This window comes from Vespa mandarinia, unplaced genomic scaffold (genome assembly GCF_050613455.1).
Source record: "Vespa mandarinia isolate Hongniang unplaced genomic scaffold, ASM5061345v1 scaffold_48, whole genome shotgun sequence".
NCBI lineage: Eukaryota > Metazoa > Arthropoda > Insecta > Hymenoptera > Vespidae > Vespa > Vespa mandarinia.
The window spans coordinates 259,680-273,731 of record NW_028197182.1 but is presented as its reverse complement, the minus strand read 5'-3'; the positions used below and the strand labels follow the sequence as shown (position 1 = coordinate 273,731).

The 14,052-nt window shown below is 31.4% G+C and overlaps 3 pseudogenes; all 3 read left to right on the top strand.

Moving 5' to 3' along the window:
• The first annotated feature begins 4,487 nt into the window (after positions 1-4,487).
• Positions 4,488-5,698, top strand: LOC146872120 (rab GTPase-activating protein 1-like; annotated as a pseudogene).
• Positions 5,699-5,894: 196 nt separating this feature from the next.
• LOC146872119 (rab GTPase-activating protein 1-like) lies at positions 5,895-6,979 on the top strand (annotated as a pseudogene).
• Positions 6,980-7,126: 147 nt separating this feature from the next.
• LOC146872118 (rab GTPase-activating protein 1-like) lies at positions 7,127-7,801 on the top strand (annotated as a pseudogene).
• The last annotated feature ends 6,251 nt before the right edge of the window (positions 7,802-14,052 follow it).

Sequence of the window (14,052 nt, the reverse complement as noted above, 5' to 3'; positions counted from 1 at the left end):
ATATATTCAAATAAAACAAATAAAAATAAATATGATGGTCAAAGAAATACGTGCTATAGAAAAGTATTCCAAGTAGTAATTTTCAAATAAAGTATAGCATATACTTTCATCTGTTGAAATATGATAAACAGTGTAACACATACATACTTCTTTACTTTCCAATTGGAATGAGATTCAAATGATACTCTTTAAATATAGCAACCGATACGCCACCCTGACTCAACAATTCGAAAGTAAAATGAAACTGGAATAAGACAAATTCTGGCTCATATAGAATGAAACTAAGTGGTGAAAAAAAGGCAACTGGAACGCACGCAGACAAAATTATAACAAGCGATCGCTCATTAGGCGCAAACCTGACGAAATCCTGACTCAAAACATAGGTAAACATAACGCAAAAGTGATGTAAACTTATTTTCAAACTTCAGCCTGATATTTTTAAGTAATAATTAATAAGATTGTAAATAAGAATATAGGAATAACACTGAAATAAGTGCGATAGTACAGAACTCTAAGATATTATTTTAGAATTCCACTATCTATTACATCTATATCTGCGACCTGTTTGTACGGTGAAGTTTGAAAATACGTGTAAAATATACGTTCTTACATATTTTTGAAATTGAGTCAGTTTTTAAACTTATTTTTAAAATAATACAACACAGAAGCAAATCAAACTTAATCGATTGTAAAATACAAAAGGACGCTCACCGATGGAACTAAAAAGAACCCAAGAGGTATCTAAAAGGCAACAGAAACGCATGCAGACAAAAATAAAGCAACACACCTGTCGCAAACCGGACGCACACATGTAGTAACCCTATTCTCAAAAGACCCACCCCAAACTTACAAATTATAATTAATTGAAGAGTAAGTATGTTAATATATGAAAGACAACAAAATAAGTAGGATAGAAAATTTATCTGAGGAATCATTATGGAATTCTTCTATTTCCAATATATTTATATGATTAATTATGATTATCTATGAAAAATGTTCAAAGTATAAATGGATAGTATATAATAGAATTCTAAAATTATGTCTTAAAAGATATTTCTGGCGCATTTATTTTCTTGTCAATCATATTTACACTACAATTATTTAATACGTATAAGACCCTAGAAGATCCTATGAGAACAGAGTTTGATCACGTTTGCATTTTCCTTGCGTCTGGATCGCTTCTAATTTGAGCCAAATTAGGTTTGACAGTACTATTTGTACCTGCATGCGTAACAGTTGCATTCTGGTTACCTCTTAGTTGCTTCTTAGTTTCGTCTGGAATTTTCACAGTAGCATTTTACATACTACAGTTTGAGTTCGATTGAATCTTTGTTGGATTATTTAAATAAAATTTTTTGAATAAGATTTCAAAACGAGATTTGAAATCATATTCAAAATGAAAGCTAGCCAAACGAAACTAGAGGCAACCGTGGCGTTACCCTATTCTTAAAAATCCTACCTGCAATTTATAAATAATAATTAAATACTAGTAAATGAGTTGGAATGACAACATTATAAAAAATATACATAAATTTTCAAAGGATTTATTTTAGAATTCTACTATATCCAACCTCTCTATCTGTTGAAGAATGATTAGTAGTGTAAAGTATAAGCTTTTTATATTTTTGTGCTAGGATCTGACTCAACATATATACTTAAAGTAACGCAATGCAGATACAACCTAACAAATATAAATGCGACTATTATCTTTACAGTGGCAACTATGAAGTTACTAAGAAGTAGGAGAAAGGCAAGTAAAACGCATACAGGTCCTACTTAAGCAAGCAAACAAACTCCAAAACAAAATGTTGTTGCGAAAAAGACCTTAAATAAACGCTACAATATTCTCAAAAGTTTTCAAAAAGGCTAATAAATAATAGTAAATAGCAAAAAATATAAAAATATACAGAAAATATAAGTCAATATGTACGGAAGAAAGTTTCTCATAGGGATTATAATAAAATCATAATATAACCAATCTATTTATGTGTTTAAGTATGATGAGCAAAATGTACGTACATATATACGCTAGAGTTGGAATTACATACAGAAGATTTTCTCAAATTAATGCTACCAGGCGCAAGCGAGTCTCTGCCAATCGGATGAAAAATGTAATTGTCGCAAATACAGACACAACACCGTAGTAACTAAGAGATAAGTAAAAGGTAACTAAAACGCATGCTGATACTAATAAAATAAGTAAAGGCACACAAGTAGCAACCTTGACACATTCTATACGCAAACGTGATGCAAACCTATACACAAATATCCAACCTGATACAAATAAATAATTATTAATAGGATAATACTTTAATGTACATAAGAAGGACAACTCTATACGATCGATATAAAAATATTCATACGAATTATTTTAGAATTCTACTATATACCATTTATTAATGTGTTGAAATATGATTAGGAAAATGTACGTAAATATATGAATGTGAGTTCGAATCAGATACAGAAAATATTCTTAAATTGACACAATACAGATGGAATTGCAAAAAAGAAGCGACTGAGTAGAAACTGAAAGGTAAGTGTAACAAACCGGAAACAAATAAAGCAGGCAGACGCACCCGAGACCCAAATCAGATATAAACCTATTCTCGAATATTCTAAACGAAACTTATAAATAATTGTTAATAAAAGAGTAAATAAGTTTAAATACGAATGACAACGAAATAAATGCGATGATAAAGATATCAAAGAAATTATTTTATTAATCTACTATACTTATTCTATTTACCTGTTTCTGTATAACCGGAAAAGTAAAATGTATGAATTTTGATATATTCAAGTTGGAATGCGATACAAAATATAATCCACTCATTACGCAACGTATACATAAACAAGATATATAAAATACAACTGTAAAGCTGAAACACGCAAATAATAAGTGATGAAGAGTTTTCAAAATGGCAATTAGATAGAATGTAGACACACGAAATTCGGTTAGACGTACAGCAGACGCAAATAAGAAGCAAACAAGATGCAACGCCTCTCTCAGAGGTCCTATCCGAAAGGTATATATATAATTATAAATAGGAGAAAAATGGGAATAAATTTAATAGGAAACGAAATAAGTGCTATAGAGAAGTTTTCTGAGGATTAATTTAGAAACCTACTATATCGAAACCTTTTATATGTTGAAATATAATTAGCAGTGTAACATGTTCGTATTTCGTTATATTCGGATTGTATTCTGATTCAAATGATGCTCGTAAAACAACGTAACACATATTCAACCCTAAATCAAAAAATCGAAGGTAAAATGCAACTGTGAGGATTCAAGGATCATCAAAGAAGCAACTAAAAGTTAACTAATATGACACTGAAAGGCATGCAAACACAACTAAAGCTAGCAAACGATTATTAAGCACGACCGTTCGTGCTTTTCGAATTTCAGGCAACGAAAGTATAATCCTCGTTAGGATTTTTAAACACTTAAGCGATACTGACGTGTGTGTTAAAATAAAGCTGACTCTACTATAAAATTAGCGCTGGCGAGATATTCTAATCGAAATTTCATTGAAATAAAACGAAGTCCACGATAGATCCTTCAATCGCATCCGAACGCCCAAGCGAAAGTTACAATAATATTGATTCTACTCCATAATAAGCTAATAGTAAAACTGAAGATAATACTCACCATTTGTATTTGGAGACATAATAGGTGATGAACTTGAAGTATATTTTAGGGAATATTGCGTATTTCTGAAAGGATCTGTAAGCAATGCGAATTATATGATTCAAGACATTGGGAATAAGATAAATATCGTTGTTTTGAGTTGGTTAGCAATTCGTGCCATTATGTCGTACAAAAATTCGCACAAGCAATCATTATTAAGCACAATTTTCTTTTCCTAGATTTGTATTGAAACATTAATTCTATATTTTCTATCGTTTTAACATACTATGAATGAATTCTCATCGTGACTGTGATAGAATTACAAAATTCTCTTTGTCTCATCGTATTTATTTACCTCCATTGAATGTCGAATCGTACACCATAATGTTTCATTATGTTTTTTTATGGACTTTTAAGCTTAAAATATTAAAATTCTGTCTAAATAATTAGGGAGTTATATTATCACCATGTTCGAGTAATAATATAAATAGAGGCATTTCTCTTTGCCCTGTTTTCTTCCACTTTTATTCATTTTTTTACATAATATTTCATTTAATTCTAGCCAATTGAGCGTAATGCTTTATCTGGTTTTACAATGTGAATATAATATATAGAACACGTTCATTTCAGATATAAATATGTAGTTTAGTATTATTGTCAAGACTGTGGAGTCGGTAGCAGCGATGAATAGGAATTGTTGAGTTAACAAAGTACAATGAACGTTTCTAGCCAAACCAATGTTAAAAATTGTCAATAACAAAAATTTCGATGAGCTGCAATATAATCTTCATAAGGTATGAAAAGAGAGTTAATCATAAGAAAAATTACAAGATATATGATTATTTATTTACTCATTCAAATGTCTGAAGGTGTTAAGGGATGTTTCAATAATGGTGTGTAGAGATTAAAATGTAACGTATCCTGGTCCACAAACAGCTAAGAAAGGGGAGAGAGGAAATTTTATAAAGTTAGTTCCTGTATAAATGCTACAGAAATGCAAGACTTTATGAAACCAAATGATTTTAAAGAGGAGGAATGGTAGTATATGTATTTAATCTACGACTAAGCAGATTCAGGAGATTTGATATAGAAGTAAATTTAAACATAGCAAAAGGAAAATATGTTTGTTTTAGAATTATACAAATTACAGTATGATCAACAAAAATGCATAATTTTCAATCGTGTTACGTATCTGGGAGCTGTAGCAGTGAATGCACCAAAGTCATAAAGTGAAATAAAACGTAATATGAATATTTTTAATGCCGAACAATATCTTAAATTGGGTATCAACATTTCAGTCTTTGTACAAAGTAGATCCCAAGGAACTTTATAGGATAAAAATTCGATATGCTAAAGATGAAAATTGAAGTGGAAGTTCTTTTTTTAATTACGATATAATAAAACGTACTTTACCATTGATTAAAATACATAATTATCATGATTTGTCTAGTTTATACGATGTTGTCATTTAGCAAATAATTGCCCAATATGAAATACTATTAATTTCATTTTATACACGTGGAGAAAGTTCCGGACTTTGTCCCGCGTGCTTTGCTTTCATATGGTCTCATTGCAAAAACGTGGAAACTGCTATTTATCAATATCATGTTTTTAGATGTGATATACAAAGCGCAGTAAGTGTTATATTATAATTAATTTCATTGCTTTTCTCGATTACCACGAAATCCATTATTAATTAATCATTTGTAAGCAGGATGAACAAAAGTCAGATTCTTATTTTAAATCCTTCCACTGAACATAACGATCAATGATAAATTCATTAACCGTGATTGACCATAATAATTATGACTCAGGCGATGAAGCATTTAATTCTCATGTATTTATTCATGAAATTATCGTGGAAGTAAAGGAGGAAGATGGCAAAAATGAAGTAGTACAGTTCCTAAGGATAGGAAGTATTTCAAAGGTAGGATTAATTTAGTTACGCATAGTTGTTTGATTATACAACTAGTATCCAGTAAGCAACGGTGTATAATTATTGTAGATGAAACATTTATTGGTTTTCCTGATAACACTGTACATGAGGTGAAACATAGCAATATGCGTTAATTTGAAATGGTATACAATTTTAATATGACAATAAATTGATATATGATTGATATAAATAATTATACGACATCAAACCATTTCTTCTGCCTGTTTATCTACTAAATATTTTTAATAGACATGTATATCGTATTTATAATAGTTGTTGTTGTTACATCAAGTTAGCACTGACTCATCATTCCAGGATTGATTTTACCATATATGTGACCAGGGAGATCCAGCTAACCCAGTTTTGGAAACTCTTGATATAAAGGTATCAAGAGAGGACAAAATTTTCATTAAAATAGCAGCTCATTCAGTTATAAGAAGTACCAGCGAATTAGTTTGATTCGATTCTCCTGTTAAAGTATTTCCAAAAATGATAGATTTTGGTACTTTAATAAGAGATATTTAGTACAATAATTTTTCTTATGTCTAAAAACGTAAATTGCTTTTCACATCCAATAGTATTCTTATCATTACACAAATTATTATCATTATAAATTTTTTAAGACTGACTTTTTTAATACAGATAATATCTGGCGATGGAATTTCATTACGACGTACAAGGTATAGAAACATCAGAAGAATTGGTTAGGAACAGAAAAAATATTGCCCTTTAATGAGCTTCGACAATATGCGTCGTCACATAAAATCTCACGGTGAGAATAAATTCAGGTCTTTAAAATATTATGATATAATATTCAGATTTTATTATAATACAATGTAATAAAATTTCTATAATGTCAATAATATATATTTTTATTTATGCACCCATAGATGGAAATGAATAAATGTTATGCTGAGCAGGAGAGGTATCGAAAGATTTTTCTGCAGATGAATTGCCAAGCCCTGGAGACGTTGGAGGAAATGATAACAGTTCGATTTTTTAATATTACTTACAAAACAAGGAATTCATGGAACATAACGCATAGAGGTATGTCAACTTCTAAGTAATTGATTCAATTCCCAAGAGATGATGTACAAATATGGAACAATGATTACTAGGTTTATCATGTTAGATTAATTTCCCACCATACTACACCACTTTGCTTTTACCTTGTTAATGTGACATTATGTATGATATATAATGTAATGCGATATTGTTAACAAAACGTATATGAAGTAAATTAACAGAAATGTTACTGTGAATGTGTTATATGGAGGGACATAAACGAAATTATTCCAGTGCATGATTTTCTCAAAGGGACCGATGGTTTAGGCCAGGATTCTTTGAACAAAATACGTAAAGTTTATGCAGCATTTAAACTAGAAGTTGCATATTGCCAAAGTTTTATTTCATAAGTTGCTAGTTTATTGTAATTTTTGTAAATAATTAATTGAAGCAACCTAAACATTTTTGCATCATACATATATCATAATATTATCGATTAATTTTATTGCTTGATATAATTTGACATTAATTAACAAAATTTGCGCTTTTGCAAATGCCGGAAACAAACATTTGGCATCCTGATAAGGTGAAAGTACAATTACAGTATACGAGATTAATCTTAAGACAGATATGATAATCTTAACATGTAATTTTATCAATTGAAACGTTAGATAGAAGTTAGTCAAATCATTTTCATACCCAATACCGTGATATAAACATAACTTCTCTAATTATAGTTCATTAATACATTTCTCTCTTCAGGACCAACTTTCCGAACTTTATATACATTTCTGCATTCTTGGTGTTGAAACAGATATATTTGCAGCACAATGGTTATTGACTCTGTTTACAACGTGATTTCCATTGTATCTTGTATTCCACATTTTAAATGTTTTCCACTTTCAAGGACTCGACATTCTCTTCCATGTAACTTTATGTGCATTGTTTATAGTAAGTTGTTCTTCGCTTATACGTCTAGGTAAAATAATCATTTTATTATTGTAAATACGATTTTCTTTTGTAATCTATTTACTGTTATCCAAAAAGGAGTTATTACAAATGGATTTTGAAGGATTTTAAATTAGTTTAAAGTGCATTTACCTAACCATAGCAGAAATGTAGAAATACCACGTTATCTAATGGAACTGGCCTATTCCGTTACATTAAAGAAATTGGAGACATACGAAACAGAATTCATAATATTGAAATGTAACTTTATACATTATGCTTGAACGAATTAATTATGTATATAGATATTTATGAATATTTCTACAACACTTTCGAGCAATCATACTTGTTTTACACATTACTACAAAGCCAATATCTGCCAGTATGTATGTCATCTCTGAAAATACTGAATTGTCGTCGCAAATATTAATTAATACTCGACTGAGGAAGAACCGAGATAGAATCAACAAGTAATCACTTTGTACATTCTATAAGTAAACAACAAAGCCTTTCGTCTGACCTTTTAAACAGTTTTCTTCCAGTTGACAATTCGGTCTCGATAATTTGGTACCATTGTTATCTAGATGCATCTTCTCAATTATTCCAAGAGACCAATATAGAAGTGATACATTGTCCTGTTTCAATAGTACAAATGTGCCTGATATTTTAAGATTTCTAATTCTAAATCTAAATATTTCATTATGTCCACCCCGATGGATGTTTATGTCATAGGCTTCCGAAGCATCGCGCGTATCTTTAATATTACTTTTACATTATATAATGATAAAATATAATGGATATTGTACAGTTTTTGAACTTTCACTGACCATCCTAATTAATGTGTGATGATTTCTAACTTAAACTAGATTAATATATTGTCTATTAATTGGAATATTGGATCACATTATTTCGAGTATAGTGAGTATAATCTCAGAATATAGAGTACGAACCGATTGTTCCCAATATCTAATACCTTTCGCCTACGTATTAAATAATATAGTCTTATTAGCTATTAGCGACATCTCTATTACATATTATATAAGGTGTGTCTAAGCAAAATGTTTCCGATCAAAATATATTACTTACGAGGGATAAATATTCATAACTTAGAACATGGATCATAGTGGATCATAAATCCTGAACCTTCCATTGCAGCAGCAGTTTCAACGAAATATCATTTTTGACAGGTATATTTTAGTAATTATAACGGAGGTGGGATGGAAGATTTTTTGATTGGAGTGGAAGAAGATTAATGTAAACGTTAGGCCAATCAGTGACGATGGTGCGATCGTTTCCTATTTATGGCATTTCATACACGTCAGATGGATGAAGCTTGTGAGCTCGCCATCGAAGAAGCATCACAGTAACTTGGCCGCCATTTGTTCAATCTTTTCGACTAAATTTCGTCGTTGTTATTTGTGAACATCCTAATTGTAAATTTGTACTGAACAATATTCTAGTTTTATTTTTTATATTTTATCTCTATGGAAAGTATATATTTAATAGTATTGTAGGATAGAAACAAAAAATTTGAAAGTAGAGCGTACCGTATCGAATAAAATCTAAAACATGATGGATACCTATATACTTCGAGATTACGACATAGGTGATAAAATAAGATATTCTTTGCCAGCTTACATACAAAGGTATGAAGCAGTGATCGAAGTACTTTGCAGTGATAAATACGGTGGCAAGATACAAAAGGTTCGGTATCACATTAATATTCTTTTTCATAGTTGTACATTTAATTTGTTTAACATTAATTCTGGTTCGTGTAGATCTCGAAAGATCTCAAAAGATCATCCTTTTAGATAGATATTATGTAAATTCAATCAAATTTATCGTATTATACATTTCTTTCTAATTACCTGTTTCCATATTGTTCCTATAGATTATTGATTTTGGCTGTGGAAATCTTGGTTTTTTGGATTCCCTGAAACGTATCTCCGATGTAAAAAGAAATATTGTGCGTAGATATTGATAGATGTATTCTCGAAAATAACAAGCTAAAAGCCAAGCCGTTTGTTCATGATTTTGTACATTTAAGAAAAGGCCCACTACAGATACATGTTTACGAAAGAAGCGTTTCTAGCAATGACAAAAAATTGCAAAAAGCCGATGCAGCGATATGTATGGAAATGTGAGTTATTACCAAAGATAATTATCTCTTGATAATATATTTGCAACGAACACTAATAATTGAAATTTTTTAGGAATGAACACTTAGATTCGAATGCATTAAAGGATTTTCCATTTAAGATCTTTGGTTATATCAAACCAAAATTAGCAATTGTAACAATGCCAAATGCAGAATGTAATGAATTATTTCCTCATTTCTCCGGATTCCGGCATCCAGAAAGAAAGGTTGAATGGTCTAGAGAACAATTTCAGGCCTGGTATATTTTTTACACATTTTAGTTTCTTGTATATATAAGTATACGTATATGTATAAATACACACATTCGTACATACTTACATATATACGCGCACGTTAATATAGTTACTTTCTAATGAATTACATTCATTTGTAGGGTGGAGAAAATAATTATAAGTTTTCCTGATTATTATGTATCGTTCCGTGGCATTTGTAATGGACCAGAAGGTACGGAACGTATAGGTGCTCGCACACAAATGACCGTTTTTCATCGCAATAACGACGAGAACTGTTCAGAATCATTAGGAATTGATAATATATATAAATTCGTAACTTCGAATAATTTTCCATTTATAATTGACAAACGTTCGGACACAGAAAAGATTTTGGAGGAAGTTTTCTACCATCTTGAAGAATCACAAAATTTGGATAATATACGAAGGGAAATGTCGCTTGAATCTTTAGTATTGAACTTGAGAAAATTTAATATTACAATTGAATCACTGAAAACAATTCTGGACGAAGCAGGATTAACCATAATTGATTACAAAGATGGTCCTGCTACATGTATTCCAGTGCAAACACGTACTGTACGTGAAAGGCATAAAGATTATGAAATATGTTTGGGTTACGATGGATATATAGTGGATGAAATTAATTGGGATTCTGATGACTGTGACGAAGAAGAAGAACAGAATATTGTTATACCCGAGAGAAATTCTTCCCCAGAAAGTGACATTACTTATCTGTTTGATAGTGAAAATAATTCACCGAGTGATAATAATCTTTCTGACAGGATAAACATCCCTGAATCTGTTGCTGATCCAATTAATTCCGTTTTATAATATAATTAAGTCTCGTCATGATTAATGGGATTAATTTTTATATGTTATCAGAAGGTGATACAGCCAACATTTCAAACGAAGTCAATAATATACTTATACGGTGAACTGAAATGCTAATATAACATTTGATTTCTACCATTCTGTAACAGTATTATTCTCTTCGACATAGCCTCAACAGCTATTCGTTCATTTGTTTCAATTGAAATTCTCCTAAGACGATGATACATCAACAGATAAAAACATGCTATATCCAATATTGTTGATTAACAGTTTCATCTCTCAAACACATTGAGAAATGAATCTGTTAATCTGGAAAGAGCAAGTAATAGAGAACTGAAGCAAGTAATTGCAGATTATTTATTAGGATGATCATATAGTTGCAGAAGATCTGCGTCAATTATAAATCAGACACAACTCACAAATTCATCACGAATACTTAGAAATCCTAAAAAGATGCGTTCTAAACACAAATCGTTAAGGCCTGAAAATATAAGCAACTACAATATATCAAAGACATTTTGATTGGGCGATAAATCGATGCTGTCAACTAACGGTGTAAGACATATTAGTCGAAATTCTTTATACGATTCTAATAATACCTAACGTCTCGAATCCATCAAGTATATCAACGATTTTCATTATATAACTGTCCGTTACAAAGAGTGATACAATTGAAGAGAACCATATAATTGAAAACGTACTTACAATAATGAGAATGATATAATAGAAAATTTGTCTTTGAATAAAATAATATGTGTTTACTTCCCGTGTGCCGAAGAATATTATGATATTATATGACAATCTTTAGAAGAAGAAAATATAAAAGATATACAATCTGAAACATATTTAGTAAAGATCATTGACAGATGGAAGGATTATTCAATAAATATCAATCCAGTTTGTTTAACATGTCTAGGTAGCATTGTTGAAATATTACCAGATACTCCTGAGTCCTTAGATATTTCTCCAAATAGCTGGATATCAAAAATTATAGATACTGGCAATCCCTAGTCGAATCACCGATAGGGACATCGGAATATGATTTATCTAGTATAGTGCGTAATAAATTCGCCAAGGGTAGCTCACGCACCACTGTTCGAATATTCAGAACCGACGTTAATAGAAAATGTAGATCTTGCAAATAATAGTGATTTTATTAATGATATGAAATGAATGGAAAAATACATTTTGTAAGTCTGAAACTACATACCTTTTCATTTCCATTATTGCCTATCAATTGATTTCATTATTATCTTTGTCAATTAAACAATGTAACAATTATATAGAATTATAATAAGTGTTTATGTCATTATATTTACAATAATCCTTCCATGTATTCTATACATTACAAAATTTATGGCCTGTTAAGAGTGCTTCATTAAAATGTTCATTTTTATCAAAAATGTGAAATTTATTTCAATAATTTTGCTATAATATTACAATGTTCACAGCAATAAAGTAAACGCTTATATACATGAATATGAGTACGTATAACGTATGTATAAGTGCACGTAGTTAAGTAAAGATACACATATGTGTATATATATATATATTTATTTATATACACACACGCAAACACATACTATAAATATATATGTACATGGTTATGTGTGTATGTGTGTGTGACTGCGTGCTCGTTTGTTTGTTTGTGTATATTTATTTATCACCAATTCTATAATTCTATAATTAGTAATATAAAAATTGATTAATATTCTTATCACCCTCTATATATCTTAATCTATATAATATTACAAACCTAGAAATTATTATAACTAAGTTAAAAAATATTATAGACACCCAATCTACATAAAAAATAAATTCTATATTTATCGAATTAACTCTTATGAATACTCAATCTATCAATAACCGTCATCCTGGCGGCCCTTGAGAAGGGCAGAATAAACGTGGGGTGGTCATCAGTGAGGGTGTATGAACGCAGGCAGTGGTCCCTCAGGTGCCACCGGTGCCTTGCGCGAAGACATGTTAAGTATATTTGCCCGGCTACAAGCCCTAGTATAGACCTATGCTACATCTTTGTGAAGACGAGCCACTTGGCCAAGACGTGCACGGATAAACCTGAGTGTCCGGTTTGGGCGAGTCCAATCATGGCTGTGATACGGGAAGGATGCATCGCCGAGCTTTCCCCGTTTATGTAAAAATTCTCCAGTCCACGCCGCTTGCCGGTGAAAGGTTCATAACCAAATAGTTATTAAAATTGCAGGGACCTAAAAGTTATATAAGTCAATATTGGTGATCGTTTAGTAAGTGCATAATTAATGAAAAGTGTGCTACTTTACTTCGCGGAGGTTATGTACGATTACTCGGAAGTGTATGTCATTCATTCTTCATGGAAGAATATGGAACCACCTGGCGATCTAAACTTCAAGACGGATCTGGCTTTGCAACTCACGCTGCGCTGCTATAGGCGGGGGGACTGGACAAGAAAAATTGTAGTGGTACGAGTGCACATTATTCATTAACCGATTATACGCACACATGCTTCCTCCTACCCTTAAAAACTAGAAGCGTGGGAAACGTACTTAAACCAGTCATGGCTTTACAGTCCTTGTCACCCGCGAAAAGTAATTAAATTTTCCGTTATCAGAAATTCGAATTTTCAAATTGCTCTAAGTACGGAACTGCGATATTAGAGCCATAATGGAGCTCTTCTAAACTGATGGTAGGGTCCTCTGCATGACCGGATACCTAATAATGAATAATGAATATATAAATAAACATTTAAAAACAAAAGGCGTTCTATTGGGACACCATTATTAGGGCGCTTAGATCAGGTTAATTATGTTCTCCTTCCTTACCCAAGTCCCCTCCGCTATGTTTACAAGGCCACCTTGATCATTCCTACCCATTATTACTGATCTCCGAAGTCCTGTCATTAAAGGCAACATGACTAAAACCTGGATCACATTTCGTTAGGTTATGTTCCCCCATCCATCCAAGACTCCTTAGCACCTTCAGAATATCTCGTTGATATTTTCCTTCCCTCAATAAATTCCTTTCACTTATGATGATCCAATTAGAGACCTCAGCAAAATGATCTCCTTCCTACCCTATAAGATCGTTCTACTTATGAAACAACTAAGGCACACTCACTAAAGCACACCGAATATACGTTTTTGGTTATGCTCCTCACTCCAAAGCTTCCACATGAAAGCGCCTTGCTGAACTCCCCACTTCATCTAATCTAATTAAGATGCTCTTTTAGCATATTCCCTGTTTAGGTTAGGTTGCCTAAAATAGTTTTACTATGACACTAACTAAGCTTTTATTCTTCCCCTTAAGTGCTTATCTAGAGCAA